The sequence below is a fragment of the Callorhinus ursinus genome, unplaced genomic scaffold, assembly GCF_003265705.2.
Source record: "Callorhinus ursinus isolate GAN/ISIS: 27379988/994484 unplaced genomic scaffold, GSC_fseal_2.0 scaffold27, whole genome shotgun sequence".
Taxonomy (NCBI): Eukaryota; Metazoa; Chordata; class Mammalia; order Carnivora; family Otariidae; genus Callorhinus; species Callorhinus ursinus.
The window spans coordinates 19269693-19293895 of NW_027397089.1; the positions used below are offsets into that span (position 1 = coordinate 19269693).

The 24203-nt window shown below is 37.0% G+C and overlaps 1 long non-coding RNA gene across 1 annotated transcript in view; it reads right to left on the minus strand.

Annotated features, from left to right (window-relative positions):
* Window positions 1–513: 513 nt before the first annotated feature.
* Window positions 514–24203, minus strand: part of LOC141370165 (uncharacterized) — a 40874-nt gene continuing 17184 nt past the window's right edge. Inside the window, exon 4 of the long non-coding RNA XR_012373990.1 lies at window positions 514–627. This is a non-coding gene — a long non-coding RNA (uncharacterized lncRNA). The remainder of the gene's footprint in view (window positions 628–24203) is intronic.

Genomic DNA, 24203 nt, shown 5'->3' on the forward strand with positions numbered 1-24203 from the left:
ACATATATAAAGATTATATACCACAATCAAATAAGATTCATCCCTGGAATGCAAGAATGATTTTACATCTGAAAATCAATGAATATAATATACCATATTAATAAAATGAAGGACAAAAGTTGCATAATTTTTTAAATAGTCACAGATAAAGATTTTGATAAAATCAATACCCATTTAAGATAAAAATTCTCAATAAATTATGAATAGAAAGCAACTTCCTCTACCTGATAAAGGGCATGTATGAAAAATCTACAGCTAACATTATACTTAATTGTGAATAACTACAGTCTTTCCCACAAAGACCTAGAAGTAAGAGTGAGAACTATAATACTTCTGGAAGAAAATAAGAGAAAATTTTTATGACCTTAGGTTAGGCAACACTTTTTTATTTTATTTATTTATTTTTTTTTAAAGATTTTTATTTATTTACTTGAGACAGCACAAGTGCACCAGTGGCGGGGAGGGGCAAAGGGAGAGGGAGAAGCAGACTCCCCGCTGAACAGGGAGCCTGATGCAGGGCTGGATCCCAGGGCCCTGAGATCATGACCCGAGCCGGAGGCAGATGCTTAACCAACTGAGCCACTCAGGCACCCGAGGCAACACTTTTAGATCTGATGTGAAAACAATCTGTAAATGACAAAACAGGTAAATTGGACTTTATCAAAATTAAAATATTTTACTCTTCAAAAGACACCATCAAGAAAATGAAAAGACAAACCACAGACGAGTTGAAAATATTTGTAAATCACACATCTGATAAAAGACATATTCAGAACATATAGCTCTTACAACTCAATAATAAAAAGACAACCCAATTAAAAAATGGACAGAACTAAGCAAAATAAGTCAATCAGAGAAAGACAATTATCACATTATCTCACTAATATGTGGAATATAAGAAACAAAACAGAGGATCATAGGGGAAAAGAGGAAAAATAAAGCAAGATGAAACTAGAGAGGGAGACAAACCATAAGAGACTCTAAATCATAGGAAACAAACTGAGGACTGCTGGAGGGGAGAAGAGTGGAGGGGTGGGGTAACTGGGTGATGGACATTAAGGAGGGCATGTGATGTAATGAGCACTGGGTATTATATAAATATGATGGATCATAGGCCTGTACCTCTGAAACTAATAAAATATAAATATAAAAAATGTTTAGAAAAATGGTAAATTAAAACTAATTAACATATAATGTATTATTGTTTTTTAGTCTATTTATTTATTAAAAATCATTATGATGATAATTTTCATAATCATATGTCAAAGATAAACTAATTTAAATAAAAAATACAGCACCTGGGACAATGGACTTTTTGTTTTTTTTAACTGGACCTACAATTTCTTTTTACTTTATTAAATTTATCTTTATTTAAAAAACAGAAGTTTAAAATACGAAATTAATTTGTAATGGACAGAAGATTTGAATAGGCATTTCACTAATGACATGCAAATGGCTAATAAGCATATGAAAAGATAAAAACACTTGTATTGCTTACAATTTTGATAGTGGAGGAGTTTCTTCTCTTTTTCTGGATTGTGGCAGCAAAAGCAAGATGAAGAATAGAACATAAGTGGTAAGTGTCATAGTGAGAGGTATATTTTGCACCATCACTGTAACTCCTAAGTCTGAGTTTCAGAAATTGATGTATGGTGTATGCTGAAACTCTGCTCCACTTTCCAACTAAGGCTCAAAGATAAAACTCTGCTGTTTCACAGGCTAGTAATTGCTTCTGCAAGTGGATTATCCTCCTATTCCTTGGTAACCAAATCCTTGCAATGGGCCCAACTGAAAGCTTTATACCCTAGCCTCCCTTGCACCATCGATGTGGCTAACGAGTTATAAATGGAGGAAGACTTTTAGGAACACTCCTTAGGAGTGAGGGGATGAGCATTCTTTCTTTGCTCCTTTCTTCATGGGCATCTGATAGCTAGAATTTATCAGCCAGATTGTGAGTAAGTCTTGAGAATGGAAGCTATGCCATGGGAGGGTTGAGAAGAAAGATACAGTGAACCTGGGCCTCTAAAGTCTTTGAAAAGTCACCATGGTGGCTCTGGTCTGCCTATATACACCTTCTTTTAGATTTAAGGGAGAAACAATTTATTTCTATATTAAGACTCTCTTTGTTTCTTCTGGAATACACGGTGGAGTGTGATTCCTAAAGTATCCATCTGCTAAGCACAAGAGAAAGATGAAATGTCCCTGATATCAGAAGAATAAAGCACCTGATTCAGGAATGGTTGCCATTATGAAACATCTCAATAGGGCAGCTTTTATAGAATCCAGTTTATCTGATGTATTTCCAATATTAGTTAAAAATAAATGTTTATGTTTATGAATCACAGAGTCATAAATGGCTCTGAAGTGAAGCCGGTCTAAATATTAAACTTCTGAAATTGAAGGCAGAGAGGACAATTCTGTTTCCCATGCTGTGTCCCCTGGGGATTTTGTTAAAAACAATGCTAAATAAATCCCGATTCTGAGCCACAAGATGGATCCCACATTGCCATATGTCAATTGTTCTAATTCTTTTGCCTCTAAGGGAGGACTATTTATTTGTTAAAAAGTAATCCTTCCATATAATAAGAAATTCAAACAGTACAATAGAATAGAAGGTATCTTTTAAACTACTAAAACCTCCATCTTTCTGTTCTATAGATCTTAACTAAGAATTTTTCTCCACTTTATTGAGGTATCATTGACAAAATTGTAAGATATTTAAAGTGAACAATGTGATAATTTGATATATGTATCCATTGTGAAAGGACTCCTCCCAATGAGTTAATACATTCATCACCTCACGGTTACTTTTTTTTTTTTTTTTTTTTAGTGAGAACATTTAAGTTTTACTGTCTTAGCAAATTTTAAGTATACATTATTATCTATAGTCACCATGTTATACATTAGATCCTCAGACCTTATTCAAAGAATTTTTTGTGCTTACCTCAGTGCTTAGTATATTTTAGTCTATTTATTTATTAAAAACTATTATGATGATAGTATTTTCATAATCATATGTCAAAGATAAATTAAAATACAATTAAAATGAAAAACCTTCATAATCATTTCATAGGACATTTTGGGATTCAGATGTTGTAATGGGTTGAGTAGCATCCATTTATTTAGATTTGGGTACACTGGCATCTGAAACTGGTACCTTCTACCCAATAGCTCTCTTTTATATTCACAAATTTATGGAGTGGAGGATTCTCTTAGGAGAAAATCGGCTGGTCCCCTGACCACTCCACTTTCCAAATAAGGCTCCAAGATATAAAATCTGCCTGTTGAATGGATGTGGCTTTAGCTGAAGCTGGGGGCAGGACAGGACAATGGGACACTTGAGAATACAGTTTCCGCAATGTAGAAGTAAGCCTGTGGCAGGGAATTGGGCTCAGTCTCTACACATAAGTTATTAGAGAGGAATGATGGTTCTGTGAGCATGGACTGGCAACAGAATTCACCCTTGCCCAGTGTATTTATTTCCTGGGGCTGCTCTAACAAAATACCACAAACTTGGTAACTTAAAACAACAGAAATTTATCCTCATGAAGCTCTGGAGGCCAAGATTCTGAACAGTGTGTTGGCAGGGCCATCCTCTGTCTGAAGGCCCTAGGAAAGAATCCTCTCTTGCTCCCCCTGGCTTTTGGTGGCTCCTGGAATTCCATGGCAGTACAACTCCAATCTATGCCTTTGTTTTCACCTCTCTGTGTCTGTGTCCCTTTCTCTTCTCTTGTAAGAACTAGTCCTTGGATTTAACACCCATTCTAATCCAGGAGGATTGTCTCAAGATCTTTACTTCAGTACATCACAAAGACCCTTTTTCCAAATAAGGTCACATATGTAGGTTCTGGGTGGTCACACCTCTTGGGGGGCCGCATTCATCCCTCTGGAGTCCAACCTCCGGCTCCCCAAAATGTATGCCCATTGCACATGCAAAATACATTCACCCATCCCAACATTGCCCCAAGTCTCCGTCCATTACAGCATCAACTCTTAGTCTAAAATCTCATGTAAATATCACCAGCTCAACAGCCCCAAATCTGATCATCTAAATCAGGTATGGATGAGACTCTGGGTATCACCTATCTTGGGACAGAATTCCCTTCCATCTGTGAACCTGTGAACATAGAACACAAGTTATTTGCTTCCAAAATACAATAGTGGGACAGGTATAATATAGGCATCTACATTACAAAAGGGGGAAATTAAAAGAAATGAAGGGGTCACTGGTACTAAGCAAGTTTGGAATCTGACAGGGCAGATTCCATTAGGTTTCAAGGCTTGAGAATAATCCTCTGTGGCTTGAAGTTCCTTCCTTTGTGCCTTATGGTTCCATTATCCCCTGAGTCCTCAGTGGTGGCTCCATTGTCCTTGGCCTCTGGGTCCGTGGCAATCCCACCTTGAGTCATTCTTTTTCTTGAAGGGTAGCACATATTTGCAGCTGGGTAGCTCTATAAACCCACTTTCTGCCTATAGAATTCTAGGAGTGACAACCTTCTTTCATGTTGTCCAGTCTCTGTGCCTATCAGTCCACACTGGCAATGTTTGTGCTGATACAATATCATCAAAACCTTGTGGGCCTCCTGTGTATCCCAAGGGGCATCCATATCAGTAGACAAGAGGGTTCTCCACAGATTCTTCCTAAATGACCTCATCTCTGTGCTTGGCTTCTGTTGAGATGGTTGATTGGAAAATGAGTCACACACCTAATCTCTTTAGCAAAATGTTGTCCAGCTACACTCTTGGCTTTTTCTACAGAGCAGGTTTTCTCAACAGTGACTTTCCTAATTTTAGCATCCTTTGCAATATGGATAGACTGAGAACCTCTCAAATCATGAAGTGCTGGTTCCTTTTTGCTTAACAGTACTTCCTTAATTTATCTCCTTCCTTTTGCATTTTACTTTAAGCAGCAAGGAAAAATCAGGCAGCACCTTCAATACTTTGGAAATGTCCTCAGCTAAATATTCAAGTTCATCTCTTACAAGTTCTGCTTTTCCAAAGTAGAACACAGTTCATCCAAGTTCTGCTGCTTTTTAACAAGGTTTGCCTTTCCTCCTGTGTCCAATAACACATTCCTCATTTCCTTCTGAGATCTCACCAGAAGTACCTTTAACGTCCCTATTTCCACCAGTCATCTCTGCAAAGCAATCTAGGATTTTCTGTCAAGCACCTCAAAATGATTTCAGCCTCTACCTATAACCCAATTCCAAAGCCACTGCCACATTTTTAGGTATTTTTTTATAGCAGCACCCTCTTTCCAAATGTCAAAATCTGTATTAATTAGTGTTCTACTAGAGAAACAGAAATGAAGGAAATACAGAAATCTCATTCTTTCCATCTACTTACCCATCTATCTCAATGAATTGGCTTATGTGACTGTGCTGGCTGGCTAGTCCAAAATCTGTAGGGCATGTCAGTAGGCTGGAAACTCTCCGACATGTCAGGAGCTGAAGTTGCTGTCCACAGGCAGATTTTTTTCTTTCTCAGGGAAATACCAGTTTTGCTCTTTTTTAAAGAAACAGATTTATTGAGATATAATTCACCCACTTCAGCTTTATTGAGATATAATTCACCCACTTAAAGTGTATAATTCAATGGTTTTTAGTATATTCACTGATATGTGCAATTATCACCACAGTCAATTTTAGAATATTTTTATCACCTCAGAAAGAAACTCCATATTCTTTCCTATTCCTCCTTCCCTACATCTACTCCCTCCACCCCCACAGCCCTAAAGACCGACTAATCTGCTTTCTATCTCTACAAATTTGTCTATTTTGGACTTTTATATAATTGGAATCAGATAGTATGTGGTCTTGTAGCTGGGTTCTTTCACTTAGCACAATATTTTTAAGGTTCATCTTTGTTGTAGCATGTATAAATAGTTCACTCCTTTTCATAGCTGAGTAATATTCCACTGAATGGATTATAAAATGAATTATCCAGTCATCCATCGATGGATATTTGGGTTGTTTCCACATTTTGGCTATTGTGAATCATATTGCTATAAACATTTGTGTATAATTTCCTGTGTGGATGTATGTTTTTATTTCTCTTGGGTATACATCTAGGAGCAGAATTGCTGGATCATATAAAAACTCGTGTTTAATCATTTGAAGAACTGTAAGACCGTATTCCAAAATGGCTGGACCATTTTACGTTCTCACCAGCATTTTTGATTGTTCCATTTTCCCGCATTCTCACCATTTGTTGGTTATCTGACTTTTTTTTTCCTAGCCATTTTAGTGGGTGTGAAATGGTATCTCATAATGATTTGAATTTACTAATGATGTTGCATATCTTTCCATGTACTTAATGGCTACAATATATCTTCTTTGGAGGAATAACTATTTGGATACTTTGCTCATTTTTTTATTGGGTTATTTGTCTTATTATTGAGTTGTAAGAGCTCTTTATATATTATATAAGGTATCTTATAAGATATATAATTTGCAAGTATTTTCTCCCATTATGTGGGCTATCTTTTCTCTTTGTTGATAGTGTTCTTTGAAGCACAAAAGTTTTTAATTTTGATGAAGTCTAATTTATTTTTTCTTTTGTTGCCTGTGCTTTGGGTGTCATACCTAGGAATTCTTTGGTAAATGCAAGGTCGTGAAAATTTTCCCCTACATTTTCTTCTAAGAAAATGTTTTTGTCATTATATTTAGGTCTTTGATTCATTTTGAGTTAGTTTTTGTATATTGTGTGAGATGAGGCACAAACTTACGTTCTTTTGCATGTGACTATCCAGTTGATCCACCACCATTTGTTGAGAAAACTACCCTTTTCTATTGAATGGTCTTGGCATCCTTGTCAAAAATCAGTTGATCACAGCTATATGAGTTTATTGCTGAACTCTCACTGCCATTCCATTTCTCTTCCATTTATATATATGTTTATTTTTGTCCATACAATCTTAAATATCCCTGCTTTGTAAATACATTTTGAAATTGGGACATGTGAGTCCTCCTTTATTCTTCTTTTTTAAGATTGTTTTTTCTAAACAATGGATCATGGATCACCACATCAAAAAATAATGATGTATTGTATGGTGACTAACATAACATAAAAAAAAAATCGGTTTTGCTAATTAGAATCCCAATTACATATCAGTTTTAGAATCAGCTGGGATTTTGATAAAGTTTGCATTGAATCTGCATTTCAATTTGGGGCGTACTCCCATTTTAACAATGTTAAATCTTCCAATCCACAAATGTGGGATGTTTTTCCATTTATTTAGATCTTTAATTTTTCTTCACAATGTGTTGTCGTTTTCAGATGTTTTAGAATTCTTTTGTTAAGTTTATTTCCAGTATTTTATTCTTTTTGATGCCATTATGAGTGGAATTATTTTCATAATTTTATGTTGTATTGCTCATTTCCAAGTGCACGGAAATAAAATTTATTTTTGTATATTGACCTTGAATCCTACAATCTTCCTGAACTCATTTATTAGTTCTAATAATTTTTTAGTGGATTCTTTAGGATTTTTTCTACATATAAGACATGTCACCTGCAGATAGACATAGTTTTATTTCTTCCTTTCCAATTTGGATACCATTTATTTCTTTTTCTTGCCTAATTACGATAGCTGGAATTTGAACTAATATGTTGAATATGCACAAGGAGATCAGAAATCCTGTCTTGTTGTTGATATTTAGGGGAAGCATCTTGTTTTCCACCATTAAGTTGGGGGTTTAGCTTTGCTCTCAAGGTCTTTCAACTGACTGAATAACCACCCCACCCCCAGATTACTGGGGATAATCTACTTTACTTAAAGTCAACTAATTGTAGATGTTAGATGTTAACTACATGTATAAAATAACTTGACAGCAATACCTAGATTAGTGTTTAATTGAATAACTGGGTAGTATAGCCTAGCCAGATTGACACATTAACTGTGACATCCAGGTTCTTTAAAAGGTGGGTGTATTCTGAGAGAAAATGGCTATGTATGTGATATAAAAGAGGTATAATAGTAAAGTCCATAATGCTTTAGAGCTCCTTGGTGTTGAGCCCTAAGAGGATTAAAAAAGAGAAGCACTCCCTTTCTCACAAGAGTGTTGTCAAGGACTTCAGCTTTGAAGTGCAGCATTACTGTTTTGGTTTCACTAACATCAGATTTTTTAAGTGGTTTCCTAAAATCTATCTTTTCTTTGAGCTTCAACTTGATAAACATCCCACAAACACCTCAAATCTAAAATATCAAAACAGAACTAATTTCTCCCTCCCGTGCTTTCTTTACCTCCTCTATTTTTGCTTCTGTTTTAGTCCCTGCTTCAATGTGTGGTATCATCAAATACACGATCTCTGAATTCAAAACCCTCAGAGTCATCCTAGTTTCTACTCTCTCACTTAACTTTTCAATTAATACTAAAATCCTATAAATTCTTTCCTCTCAATTTCTTTCAGACAACCTCCTTTTCCATTCCCTCCACTACTGCTATAAGTCAGTCCCCAAATGGTCCTTTCTGCCTAGGGTCATGTTTACCCTCCAGTGAATCCTCCACACCATTACAAGAATGATTTTTCTAAATCCCAAATCTGATGACCCAAATGCTCTGCTTAAAACCCATTGCTGAGAGAAAAAAACTCTAAACCTCAGAGTGTGGTGAATAAGGCCTCCATAGCATGTCCTCATCTTTACTGTCTGACCCCCACCAAACAAGCATCAAAACTCCAGCCACACCCAAGTACTTGCATTTTCTTAAATGTGTTCTGCTGCTCTCTACCTCTATACTTTTTTAAAATTTAAATTCAGTTTAGTTAACATATAGTGTATTATTAGTTTCAGGGGTAGAATTTCGTGATTTATCAGTTGCATATAACACCTGATGTTCATTACATCAAGTGCCCCCATTAATGCCCATCACCCAATAACCTCATCTCCCCATCTACCTCCCCTCCAGCAACCCTCAGTTTGTTCCCTATAGTTAAGAGTCTCCTATGCTTTGCCTCCCTCTCTGTTTTTATCTTATTGTATTTTTTCTTCCCTTCCTCTATGTTCATCTGTTGTTTTTTTTAAATTCCACATGAATGAAATCATAATGGTATTTGTCTTTCTCTGACTGCCTATTTCACTTAGCATAATACCCTCTAGTTCCATCCATGTCATTGCAAATGGCAAGAGTTCATTCTTTTTGATGACTAATATTCCATTATATATATATATATATATATATATATATATACACCACATCTTCTTTATTCATTCATCTGTTGATGGACATGGACATCTGGGCTCTTTCCATATTTTGGCTATTGTCAACATTGCTGCTATAAACATTGGGTGCATGTGCCCCCTTGAATCACTAGTTTTGTATCCTTTGGATAAATGCCTAGTAGTACATTTGCTGGGTGATAGGGTAGTTCTATTTTTAACTTTTTGAGGAACCCACGTACTGTTTTCCAGAGTGGCTGCACCAGTGTGCATTCCCACCAACAGTGTAAGAGGGCTCCCCTTTCTCCGCATGCTTGCCAACATCTGTTGTTTCCTGACTTGTTAATTTTAGCCATTCTGACAAGTATGAGGTGGTATCTCATTGTGGTTTTGATTTGTATTTCCCTGATGCCGAGTGATGTTGAGCATTTTTTCAGGTCAGCCATTTGTATGTCTTCTTTGGAGAAATGCTGTTCATGTCTTCTGCCCATTTCTTGACTGGATTTTTTGATTTTGGGGTGTTGAGTTTGATAAGTTCTTTATGGATTTTGGATACTAGCTCTTTATTTGATAAGTCATTTGCAAATATCTTCTTCCTTGACTTTTAGTTTTGTTGATTGTTTCCTTTACTGTGCAAAAGGTTTTTATCCTGATGAAGTCCCAATAGTTTATTTTTGCTTTTGTTTCCCTTGCCCTTGGAGACGTGTCCAGTAAGAAGTTGCTGTGACTGAGGTCAGAGAGATTGTTGCTTGCGTTCTCCTCTAGGATTTTGATGGATTCCTGTCTCACTTTTAGGTCTTTCATCCATTTTGAGTTTATCTTTGTGTGTGGTGTAAGAGCATGGTCCAGTGTTATTCTGCATGTGGCCGTCCAATTTTCCCAACACCATTTGTTGAAGAGACTGTCTTTTTTCCAGTGGTTATTCTTTCCTGCTTTGTCAAAGATTAGTTGACCATAAAGTTGAGGGTCCATTTCTCTCTATTCTGTTCCATTGATCCATGTGTCTGTTTTTGTGCCAGTATCATACTGTCTTGATGATGACAGCTTTGTAATAGAGCTTGAAGTCTGGAATTATGATGCCTCCAGCTTTGGTTTTCTTTTTCAACATTATTTGTCTACTTGGGTCTTTTCTGGTTCCATAAATTTTAGGATTGTTTGTTCCAGCTCTATGAAAAATGTTAATGGTATTTTGATAAGGATTGCATTGAATGTGTAGATCGCTTTGGGTAGCATGGACATTTTAACAATACTTGTTCATCCAATCCATGAGCAGGGAATATTTTTCCATTTCTTTTATGGGTGTTCTATGGTTTTCAGAATACAGATCTTTTACCTCTTTGGTTGGGTTTATTCCTGGGTATCTTATGGTTATTGGTGCAATTGTAAATGGGATCGATCCCTTGATTTCTCTTTCTGCTGCTTCATTGTTAGTGTATAGAAATGCAACAGACTTCTGTGTGTTGATTTTATGTCCTGCGACACTCATAAATTCCTGTATCAGTTTTAGCAATTTTTTGGTGGAGTCTTCCTATCCGTGTACTTTTGATCGGGTTCTTCCATCTCTTTCAAATGCTCTTTTCTCCCTACTGTGTTTCTCCAACTTCATGCATATAGGAGGGCACCTACTTATCTTTTAAGACTCAATATCTAAAGGACATGGTGGAAAGGAAGAGTCTTCAAAGAAAGTTGAGGAAGAATTATATGTGAGCACATATAAGAGAAAGCACTGTGCCATGAATAATTTTAGGAAATAACATGGTTACTCAAAAAAGATTGAAATTATAAAACATCAAAATATTTACTTGGGACTCTAAGAATTTGACAAACTTTTACTTGTTTCTATACTCAACCTTTATATGAGAATTTTTTTATATGCAAAATTACTTCACAATGTCTTCATACAGCTTTTTAAAGTTTAATAACTTGCATTGGAGGTATGACAGGAACAATGTCTCTGTATCATATAAAGTCAAAAGAAACTTTCCTCTAAAGAGTGATGTGGACTTTAATTCTATAGCCAAGGTTATCCATTATCTTTTTGTTTAGGGCAGCCATTTATGTTAAGTGTTATAGGACCTGCAATGAGTATATTATTGTAATCACTGCATAATATGGTTGTTCTACAGTTTAATAAATTCAGTTCTGAACTTCTGCATAGGATATTTATATTATAACCCCAAAGTAAGTTATTAGACTTTATGATACACAAGAGAAAGAAAAGAGAATACACAAGGGCTTTATGAAGACTCTGCTTGTATTTATGTGTATATATGTGCATGTCCAATATTTGTGTGTACATGTAAATATTTATGCATACACAACACATTTTTCTGGTGCAGTTTTAAGTCCGTTTTCTCCTACCCTGTCCTGAGTGGAATGAAATTAAGCTTGTCTTCATCTTTCTTAAACATTTATGCCCTTGAATACTGTTAGTAAGCCATCTCTTAGCCTATTTACTGTTCAAAAGTTATCTAGTTCTTTTCATTTGTCTTCTTCTATTTCCCAAATGGTGAAATAATTCAATTTAGAAATTCAAAATCATGGCAGGCTTTAGGGGTACAAAAATGGAGTTCCCTACTTCAGGAAATAGCACTGAAAGTTTCAGTAGGGTAAGAACATTATTCTTCCCCAGGGTTTTTTAGGGGAGATTCTTATTTATCCAAATATTCAAATGATTGCAGCAATAATGACACCATTTCGTGTGCCAGGTGTCATTTGAAGAATTTAAAAACACTCAACAATTTTTGAACAGAACAAGGGGATCTGGTTGCTTTGCACTTCAGAAAACTGCAAACTTAAAAGTTCTTAAAATCTTGGCATTTTTTCTGAAGTGGAAAGTGACCCCTGGCGTCAACAGAGTTACAGGCTGTGGCATTCACTGATAAGGGAGCCAGAGTGAAGCACCTATTAGTGCTTAGTTACAGTAGTATTTACTAAAAAATGGGGGTATATGCCAAATGATAAGGTCCCCGCAAATCTGTGTTGAAATGAACAGGCTGCAATTCCAGCTCTGCACAATTACTGCATACCAGAAAGTGGAAAGAAGAATCAGCTATACTGGTGGGAATTGCCAAGAATTAGTCTGTGGCTTATACATATGAATTTTTCTGTGTGCATATGTAATAAAGGCAGAGTGACCTGAAGAGAAATACCTTAATATCACATTGGCCACATATCCTGGATCCCAGGTCCCAACTGGGAAGAAGGGAAAGACATTACCCTTCCTTTACTCATGCCTGCCAGAAGGCCGAGATGTCTCTGCAGGACTGAGGAGTGGAGGAAGAGCAAGAGAGGGAGGAACAATTGTGTGTTTTCACACTTCTGGATCAACCCAGATTCTGCTGACCACAGTAAGTTGTCCTCATAAGGCCTGTATAGAGACCTTATGAAAAAGAAGGGATGCATATCTAAGAGGTGATGTAAGAACACGTGTTCAACAAACAGCTGTAAGAGCACTAATGCATTCACTCATCTCCCTAAAAAGAGAATGAGAAATTAAGGGGAACTCCATGTTCAAATCTACTTCCTGTGACCACCAAATACCTTATTCTCAAATTCCTTATGATTAAAATAATCTTAGCCTTCCCATCTCATTTGAATATTCTTCAAGCTTTTTCTTGGTTCAAGAAGATCATTAAAACATATTTGGTACCATAAAGCTACTGAAGCTTCCTTTCTACTCTTATGAAATGATATTAGAATGAAAACGACCCCTCTGCTGCCCCACTTTTGTACTGTCCACTCTAAACTAGTAGCTTGCTGTGATTGCTGCCATTGCTGACAAGGTTCCTCACTGTGAGCATCTATTTAATGGCTCAGGAGTAACTTACACATACTGGGCTATGATAACAACCCGTTGAATGCCCCAATTTCTTAAATCATAACATTTTTAAACCCATGCTACTGAGCAAGAGTGGTGCTTTTTCAGCTAAAAGAAAAAGGTCCAATAAACATGGTAAAATGTTTATTTATAGGTCAGAATTTTATTTATATTCAATCATAATGAATAGGTGTGGGTTTTTTTTGGATGGGTGGGTAAACATATTATTTAGAACAACCAATTATTTCAAGGAATTTGCCTGATTTACCCTTTTCTGTTTCCTTTGTCTTCCCAAAACCTAATGTGACCTGTCCAATATAAGCAAGACATAGAGAAATAAATCAGAGAGAAACGAAATCTAGCCTGCCTTACAGTTTTCTGGATTAAATATAATAAAAATCTTTATTTCTTCTGCTAAAAGGAGACATAAGATATTAGGAAAGACTACTTTAGACGAGCTCATACTGAGTTTTATGTGTTTTTAACCTGTGTTCTTCTAAAAATTGTTATTAATTCCGTTTTTCTAAGGAATAGAGAGGAAGCAATCCAGAGGCATGTTTTCTAGGTAGGATGAATGCCGGGGAGTGTTACCCTGAAACACAAGAATTGGGGAACTAGAGGCGCCTGGGGGCTCAGTTGGTTAAGCATCTACCTTCGGCTCAGGTCATGATCCCGGGGTCCTGGGATTGAGCCCTGCATCGGGCTCCCTGCTCAGCGGGGAACCTCCCTCTCCTTCTGCCACAGCCCCTGCTTGTGCTCCCTCACTTTCTCTCTGTCAAATAAATAAATAAAATCTAAAGAAAAAAAAAGAATTGGGGAGCCATTCATTTGGCTGAAAGCAACTCATCTCTTATCTGGAACTGACCGAGCCGGTTCATCTACTTAGGTCTCCAGTTAGGAATGCCAACAGAGATAATGAGCTAGTGAGGCACATCTAGCCGTTGGGAGGGAATCTGAAACTCCCAGCTCCACCTTGGAACTGTTTGGTAACTGTTGTCATGCTTCTCTCAGTGGAGCAAGGAACACAGCAAGTACCCATTGTTTCTAGTGAGCTAGATAAAGCAACGAACACAAACATGGGTTTGTTGGCTCCTTTCTTTCAGCTGTCTCTCTTGGTCACTGTATGGTATTCTTACATCCGGAACCTTTTTGAAGGTGGAAGGAAAAGAGAAAAGTGTATGAGAGGACTTAAAAGTGTGAATGAAAATGAAGTTAGTTCACAAAGGGAGGAAGACCTTTGAGCCGATGTGAAAAAAGTCTCCTTTCCCTTCTCTGAAGTCTGAATAACTTTGGGGCTCAGAAGATAGCACACGAGAGTGAAAGAAAAAATTTTGCTGGCACCCCACTTTTCTAGAACGAAAAAGATCCAGTGGCTCTCATTCTTCTTTTGAAAACGTCCTGAAAGTAAAAATAGGTCAAACGGCTTTCCCCAAGCCATTAACCAAGATAGTGCCAGAAGCAGATTTTCTATCAGCTGGGTTTAGAAAAGTTGCATACGCTGTTCCATGATTAAAAACGATTTTTTGTTTTTTAAACATGACCTTAATAATGGAACATAAGGAAGTCTCCTAAATTGTGGCCCTGTTGAAATCGTGTAATTTCGTTTACAACCCCAGAGCTGTCCTTTTTGCTATTTTTGTCACTTATGTTTTTTCTTTCTGTCTTTTTAAAATTAATATCAGATCAACATTTACTTATTAAATGTAGAAATTAAAAAAAAGGAATGTTATGAGTAGACTTAATAAAATTTATTGTGTGAATTAATATTTCTGTTGGGCTTGGTTATAATGAAGTTATCATTGGCTTTCAAAATTTGTGGGATGGCGCTAAAGCGTGTGGGTTCCATTTCTCCCTATAAAATTTCATTCAGGAATTACTGACACTAAAATTATTAAGTGTATGTAGAATGTGCAATGCTAATAGAAGACTTTATAACATCCTTTACTAGTTATTCTTCACATCACATGTATGTAGTGAGTAAGAATTACCAGGAAGATAATAAAGATAATATCCTCAGACCTGAGACAAAAACTTTGAAAACTCTCTCAATAACAGAGAGTAATGTTCAGGATCAAGGGATAGTTCTAACACTCTAAGTGCATATTTACATCCTTTTTAATGAAAATATGACTTTGAGCCTCAAAGATAGCTTCAGCTCTGGATACAATTTAAAATTACATCTTTATAAAAAATTGAGCCTCAAGTCATCAATTGGAGAGTAAAAGAAGAGTTGAAATTTAGAGAAAATATTGTGGAAATAGTTTGCTGCAAATTCTGAGAATTCTCAGGACACATGACTCTTTGAAGGGTGAGAGCAGGCCTCTGTGGTAGAATGAAGAGGGCTCCTTCTGCAACGTAAACAGGGAAACCATCCTCAAAGATAGCAGGGGCAGGAGAACTGAGAGGGTTAGTGAGCAGAGGAAACATCACTGGCAGGATCAGCCAGCTTTTCCTGAATTTTTATCTCTTTCAGATCCTTCCTGTGTGCCACCTGCCTCGTTAAAGTGAGCCCAAGAAAGTAAGACAAAATGGCAAGAATAAAGAAAACCCTAGAAAATATAGAATAAGCCTCCATTAGGTGTCTTTCTGTGGTGTATTCAGAAACAAATCATCTGAAAGATGCCTCTGATTATCCAAAATACAAATTTTTATTTTAAGCGCAGGGAGAACTTAATTATATTTTGGTCCTCAAATGGGATAGCTCTTTGCATATGTTTTATTTAAGAAAATAAATATGAAAATGGAAAATTATTTAAGTGGGGCAGCAGTTAAGTCTTGGAAATGCTCTTAGAATAAAATTTGATGAGGTTATGTAAAGGCAGCTTTGATTTTCAGAAGTTAACAGTATCTTAAAAGAAAAATTGTGTATGTGTAAGTGGCAATGCATTTTGGAGGACTGATATTTAAGTCCAAAGAAGTTGACAAAACACTCAACTAATTTTCCAAAAAAATTTTTTAATTTAAATTCAATTAGCCTACACATAGTAGTACATCATTAGTTTTTGATGTAGTGTTCAATGATTCATTAGTTGCATATAACACCCAGTGCTCATCACAACACATGTCCTCCTTAAGACATCATCCAGTTACCCCGTCACCCCACCCACTTCCCTTTCCACAACCCTGAGTTTGTTTCTTGGCGTCAAGGGTCTCTCATGGTTTGTCTCTCTCTGATTTCTTCCCACTCAGTTTTCCCTCCCTTCCTCTATTGTTCTCTGTACTATTCCTTACGTTCCACAAATAAGTGAAACTATATGATAATTGTCTTTCTCTGATTGACTTATTTCACTAGCGTGATACCCTCCAGTTCCATCCATGTCGATGCAAATGGTAGATACCAATTTTTAAAGACTTTTTTTGTATTCTTTCTGGGCTTAAACTGTCATCTAAAGACCCACTGATTTAGCTTTGTCATTGCAGTTAGTGTCATTTTTGTGTTGTGTGATTTGGATATAATCCATATATCACCATGGCAGAGTCAATGCATTTATTAGTATCTTTAATAAACATATCCACTATTGAGTTAATAAAAATTATTATATATAACATTTTATAAGCTTCTACTCCAAAACATAGAGATTGGATTAGAGATGATAACTCTCTGTTCCTAAGATGAGAGCACAGAGACACTTCGGATGCAGTCCTCAACTGCATTCCTATTTCCACTCAGCCATGTAAGGTCTGTGTTATTAACTACAGGGCTGTGAACATGTGAGGATGTGAGTGATATAATATATTTCAATACTATTGTAAAATCAACAATCCAAGTCTTTATCTGCTCTCTGGTAGGATTTTGCAAGTAACAAACATCTGACAAAGTTGATGCCATACTAAGTGGTTTAGACTTTATCCTGTAAGGGATGAGAAATATTAAAGAATTTTAAAGTGGGAGGTACCTTGATCAATGTAGATTTTTTTTAAAGAGCTGTCTGGTATGGTGTGCTAGATGGATGAGAGGGAGTTGAGTCTGGAATTTGGAAGCACATGCAAGAGTCTATTGCAAAAGCTACCAAAAGCTTGGAATGCAATAATGAGGGTAAGGAAGCAAAGGATGAGATGGATTCAAGAGGCAATTACAAGGAAGACTGAATTAGTCTGAGAAGTGTGAGAGGGACAAGTCAGATTCTTCTTCAAAATTTTGACTTGGACAACTGTTGATATTACCCACACTACAGGGAATATAGTAGAGGAAGCAGGTTTGGCAAGAGAAGGAAGAATATGGGTAAGTGTGGGATATGTTGAGTGTTCAGTGCCTGAAAGGGCATAAGTGCCATCTAGCAGCAGTCTCCAGCACATTTGGAAGTGTGGATCTCAAGTCCAGAAGAAAGGTTTGGTCTGGCGTATAGATTTGGAAATCGTACAGTTGGTGTTTGGAATCTTGGGAGTAGATGAGCTCAATGGGAAATAAATTCTTGCAGAGGTGATGGTATTGCTTCAGTGAACTTCCTAATGCAGTGTTTCTTCCATAATAAAAATGAAGCTTCAGAAAGCACAGGGAATTTCTCAAGATGAGGCTTTTGGCCCTTTAACTTCGGAGTGGTTGATGACTACTGTTGCAAGTAAAAAGAAAGATAGTTAACATTGTTGCAAAAAGGAACAGGTGGCCCTTTCCTCATCAGTGATCAGGTATTGTGAATGTTTGTTTATCTCTATTTCTGCTGAGATCTTGGCCTCCATCCTCCTGGAATGGCTTCTAAAAGTATTGCCCACTAATGTATTCTTGGAATAATAATGTGGATTTAGGTTGCTATGTGGTACTATAAATCATATGATCTGCTCTATGAACAGCTACCAGAGACATGCCTTTTCTACATTATATTTGCAAACTTCATAAAAGCATAAACCCTGGCTGTGTATCAGGCCCAACCTTACTCAACATCTTTAATAGTGGTCTGCCTGGGTAATTCACAAAGTCAAAATGCGAAAGCCACATTGGAAGGAAAGTTGGAATTGGTCAAAATTTTGTCTCTGAATCAAGACTAACTTAGGCCAATGTGAATCAGTTTCTTGGGAGTTTAGAGTTTGATAGTTAGGAATTTCTGTAAGTGCTTCTGTAATAAATATTTTAAAATATATTTTTTTAATTTTTTATTGTTATGTTAATCACCATACATCATTAGTTTTTGATGTAGTGTTCCATGATTCATTGTTTGTGCATAACACCCAGTGCTCCACGCAGAATGTGCCCTCTTTAATACCCATCACCAGGCTAACCCATCCCCCCACCCCCCTCCCCTCTAGAACCCTTAGTTTGTTTTTCAGAGCCTATCGTCTCTCATGGTTCGTCTCCCCCTCCGACTTCCTCCCCTTCATTCTTCCCCTCCTGCTATCTTCTTCTTTTTCTTTTTTCTTAACATATGTTGCATTATTTGTTTCAGAAGTACAGATCTGTGATTCAACAGTCTTGCACAATTCACAGCGCTCACCATAGCACATACCCTCCCCAATGTCTATCACCCAGCCACCCCATCCCTCCCACCCCCCACCACTCCAGCAACACTCAGTTTGTTTCCTGAGATTAAGAATTCCTCATATCAGTGAGGTCATATGATACATGTCCTTCTCTGATTGACTTATTTCACTCAGCATAACACCCTCCAGTTCCATCCACATTATTGCAAATGGCAAGATCTCATTCCTTTTGATGGCTGCATAACATTCCATTATGTATATATACCACATCCTCTTTATCCATTCATCTGTGGATAGACATCTTGGCTCTTTCCACAGTTTGGCTATTGTGGGCATTGCTGCTATAAACATTGGGGTACACGTACCCCTTCGGATCCCTACATTTGTATCTTTGTGGTAAATACCCAGTAGTGCAATTGCTGGATTGTATGGTAGCTCTATTTTCAACTGTTTGAGGAACCTCCATACTGTTTTCCAGAGTGGTTGCACCAGCTTGCATTCCCACCAACAGTGTAGGAGGGTTCCCCTTTCTCCGCATCCCCACCAACATCTGTCGTTTCCTGACTTGTTAATTTTAGCGATTCTGACTGATGTGAGGTGGTATCTCATTGAGGTTTTGATTTGGATTTCCCTGATGCCAAGCGATGTTGAGCACTTTTTCATGTGTCTGTTGGCCATTTGGATGTCTTCTTTGGAAAAATGTCTGTTCATGTCTTCTGCCCATTTCTTGATTGGATTATTTGTTCTTTGGGTGTTGAGTTTGATAAGTTCTTTATAGATTTTGGATACTAGCCCTTTATCTGATATGTCATTTGCAAATATTTTCTCCCATTCTGTCGGTTGTCTTTTGGTTTTGTGGACTGTTTCCTTTGCTGTGCAAAAGCTTTTTATCTTGATGAAATCCCAATAGTTCATTTTTGCCCTTGCATCCCTTGCCTTTGGCGATGTTTCTAGGAAGAAGTTGCTGCGGCTGAGGTCGAAGAGGTTGCTACCTGTGTTCTCCTTTAGGATTTTGATGGACTACTGTCTCACATTTAGGTCTTTCAACCATTTGGAGTCTATTTTTGTGTGTGGTGTAAGGAAATGGTCCAGTTTCATTCTTCTGTATGTGGCTGTCCAATTTTCCCAACACCATTTATTGAAGAGACTGTCTTTTTTCCATTGGACATTCTTTCCTGCTTTGTCGAAGATTAGTTGACCATAGAGTTGAGGGTCCATTTCTGGGCTCTCTATTCTGTTCCATTGATCTATGTGTCTGTTTTTGTGCCAGTACCATACTGTCTTGATGATGACAGCTTTGTAATAGAGCTGGAAGTCCGGAATTGTGATGCCGCCAGCTTTGCTTTTCTTTTTCAAGATTCCTCTGGCTATTCGGGGTCTTTTCTGGTTCCATACAAATTTTAGGATTCTTTGTTCCATTTCTTTGAAAAAAGTGGATGGTATTTTGATGGGGATTGCACTGAATGTGTAGATTGCTCTAGGTAGCACTGACATCTTCACAATGTTGGTTCTTCCAATCCATGAGCATGGAACGTTTTTCCATTTTTTTGTGTCTTCCTCAATTTCTTTCATGAGTATTTTATAGTTTTCTGAGTACAGATTCTTTGCCTCTTTGGTTAAATTTATTCCTAGGTATCTTATGGTTTTGGGTGCAATTGTAAATGGGATCGACTCCTTGATTTGTCTCTCTTCTGTCTTGTTGTTGGTGTATAGGAATGCCACTGATTTCTGTGCACTGATTTTTATATCCTGCCACTTTACTGAATGCCTGTATGAGTTCTAGCAGTTTTGGGGTAGAGTCTTTTGTGTTTTCCACATACAGTATCATATCATCTGCAAAGAGTGAGAGTTTGACTTCCTCTTTGCCAATTGGTTGCCTTTGATTTCTTTTTGTTGTCTGATTGCTGTGGCTATGACTTCTAATACTATGTTGAATAGCAGTGGTGATAGTGGACATCCCTGCCGTGTTCCTGACCTTAGGGGGAAAGCTCTCAGCTTTTCCTCATTGAGAATGATATTCGCTGTAGGTTTTTCATAGATGGCTTTTATGATATTGAGGTATGTACCCTCTATCCCTCTACTCTGAAGAGTTTTGATCAAGAAGGATGCTGTACTTTGTCAAAAGCTTTTTCTGCATCTATTGAGAGGATCATATGATTCTTGTTCTTTCTTTTGTTAATGTATTGTCTCACATTGACTGATTTGCAGATGTTAAACCAACCTTGCAGCCCAGGGATAAATCCCACTTGGTCATGGTGAATAATCCTTTTAATGTACGTTGGATCTTATTGGCTAGTATTTTGGTGAGAATTTTGGCATCCATGTTCATCAAGGATATTGGTCTGTAATTCTCCTTGGGTCTTTGTCTGGTTTGGGGATCAAGTTAATGGTGGCTTCATAAAATGAGTTTGGAAGTTTTCCTTCCATTTCTATTTTTTGGAACAGTTTCAGGAGAATAGGTATTAATTCTTCTTGAAATGTCTGATAGAATTCCCCTGGGAAGCCATCTGGCCCTGAGCTTTTGTCGGTTGGGAGATTTTTGATGACTGTTTCAATTTCCTTAGTGGTTATAGGTCTGTTCAGGTTTTCTCTTTCTTCCTGGTTCAATTTTGGTAGTTGATACATCTCTAGGAATACATCCATTTCTTCCACGTTATCTAATTTGCTGGCATAGAGTTGCTCATAATATGTTCTTATAATTGTTTGTATTTCTTTGGTGTTGGTTGGGATCTCTCCTCTTTCATTCATGATTTTGTTGATTTGGGTCATTTCTCTTTTCTTTTTGATCAGTCTGGCCAGGGGTTTATCAATCTTGTTAATTCTTTCAAAGAACCAGCTCCTAGTTTCGTTGATCTGTTCTACTGTTCTTTTGGTTTCTATTTCATTGGTTTCTGCTCTGATCTTTATTATTTCTCTTCTCCTGCTGGGTTTAGACTTTATTTGCTGTTCTTTCTCCAGCTCCTTCAGGTGTAGGGTTAGGTTGTGTATTTGAGACCTTTCTTGTTTCTTGAGAAAGGCTTGTATTGCTATATGCTTTCCTCTCAGGACTGTCTTTGCTGTATCCCAAAGATTTTGAACAGTTGTGTCTTCATTTTCATTGGTTTCCATGAATTTTTTAAATTCTTCTTTAATTTCCTGGTTGACCCATTCATTCTTTAGTAGGATGCTCTTTAGCCTCCATGTATTTGAGTTCTTTCCGACTTTCCTCTTGTGATTGAGTTCTAGTTTCAAAGCATTGTGGTCTGAAAATATGCAGGGAATAATCCCAGTCTTTTGGTACCGGTTGAGACCTGATTTGTGACCTAGGATGTGATCTATTCTGGAGAATGTTCCATGGGCACTAGAGAAGAATGTGTATTCTGTTACTTTGGGATGGAATGTTCTGAATATATCTGTGAAGTCCATTTGGTCCAGTGTGTCATTTAAAGTCTTTACTTCCTTGTTGATCTTTTGCTTAGATGATCTGTCCATTTCAGTCAGGGCGGTGTTAAAGTCCCCCACTATTATTGTATTGTTGTCAATGTGTTTCTTCGCTTTTGTTATTAATTGTCTTATATAATTGGCTGCTCCCATGTTAGGGGCATAGATATTTACAATTGTTAGATCTTCCTGTTGGATAGACCCTTTAAGTAGGATATAGTACCCTTCTTCATCTCTTATTACAGTCTGTGTTTTAAAATCTAATTTGTCTGATATAAGGATTGCCACCCCAGCTTTCTTTTGGTGTCCATTAGCATGGTAAATGGTTTTCCACCCCCTCACTTTCAATCTGGGGGTGTCTTTGTGTCTAAAATGAGTCTCTTGCAGATGGCATATCGATGGGTCTTGTTTTTTAATCCAATCTGATAGCCTGTGTCTTTTGATTGGGGCATTTAGCCCATTTACATTCAGGGTAACTATTGAAAGATATGAATTTAGTGCCATTGTGTTGCCTGTAAGGTGACTGTTACTGTATATTGTCTGTGTTCCTTTCTGATCTATGCTGCTTTTAGGCTCTCTCTTTGCTTAGAGGACCTCTTCCAATATTTCTTGTAGGGCTGGTTTCGTGTTTTTGAAATTCTTTTATTTTTTGTGTGTCATGGAAGCTTTTTATCTCTCCTTCTATTTTCAGTGACAGCCTAGCTGGATATAGTATTCTTGGCTGCATATTTTTCTCGTTTAGTGCTCTGAAGATATCTTGCCAGTCCTTTCTGGCCTGCCAGGTCTCTGTGGATAGGTCTGTTGCCAATCTAATGTTTCTACCATTGTAGGTTACATATCTCTTCTCCCGAGCTGCTTTCAGGATTTTCTCTTTGTCTCTGAGACTCATAGGTTCTACTATTAGATGTCGGGGTGTTGACCTATTTTTATTGATTTTGAGAGGGGTTCTCTGTGCCTCCTGGATTTTGATGCCTGTTTCCTTCCTCACATTAGGGAAGTTCTCTGCTACTATTTGCTCCATATACCTCTGCCCCTCTCTCTCTTTCTTCTTCTTCTGGGATCCCAATTATTCTAATGTTGTTTCGTCTTATCGTATCGCTTATCTCTCGAATTCTGCCCTTGTGATCCTGTAGTTGTTTCTCTCTCTTTTTCTCAGCCTCTTTATTTTCCATCATTTGGTCTTCTATATCGCTGATTCTCTCTTCTGCCTCATTTATCCTAGCAGTTAGTGCCCCCATTTTTGATTGCTCCTCATTAATAGCCTTTTTGATTTCAACTTGGTTAGATTTTAGTTTTTTTATTTCTCCAGAAAGGGTTTCTCTAATAACTTCCATGCTTTTTTCAAGCCCAGCTAGTATCTTTAAAGTCATGATTCTGAACTCTAGGGCCAACATCATATTAATGTCCATATTGAGTAGGTCCCTGGCTGAAGGTACTACCTCTTGTTCGTTTTGCTGAGGTGATTTTTTCCATCTTGTCATTTTGTCCAGAGGAGAATAGATGAATGAGAGAACAAAATGTTAACAGGTTAACAATGTCCCCAGTAAATATACTCTATATTTCTAAATCAGAAAATACCTGAAACCAGGGGAAAAGAAAGGGAAAGAAAGAAAAAAGAAAGAGGAAAAAAAAAAGAAAAAGATAAAGATAAAAACAAAAATGGAACAATGCAAAAAAAACAGAATATGATCAAATATGATCAGGCTAGTGCATAGGTCAGTGCCACACACTAGATTTTGGGCATATTTTGGTCTGTTAGAAAAAAGTGCCTCCTAAAATTTTAAAGGAAGAAAGACTTATATATGTACAAAATAAGGGTTGATACAATGAAGGTAGGGAAGATGACTGTAAAGATGAAAATTATAAAAGATTTTATAAAAGGAATTGATAAGATAAGAAGTTGTTTGAATAAAGAAAGAAGATTAAAAAAAAAGAAAAGAAAAAAAAAGGGAGAGAATGTGATCAGGCAGGAGACTAGAACAAAGCCATATACTAGTGATTTAGGGTATGTTTTGATCTGTTAGAAGAAATGGTATCTCAAAATTTTAAAGAGAGAACAACTTACATATATATATGCCAAAAATAAGGGTAACTACTATGAAGGGATAGAATATGACTCTAAAAATGAAAAATAAAAAATGTTTTTTAAAAAAGGGATTGATAAGATGTTGGTTGAAAAAGGGAAAAAGAAAAATTAAAAAAAAAGTTAAAAAAATTAACTTTGAAAAACTAATGAATCATGGTAAAAAAAGCCATGAATTCTATGTGCAGTATTCCCCTAGCGCTGGAGTTCTCCCGTTCTCTTTGATCAGTAAACTTGGTCTTAGCTTGCTAGTTGTTCGAGCTGATCTTCTGGGGGAGGAGCCTGTTGCCGTGGTTCCCAAATGTCTT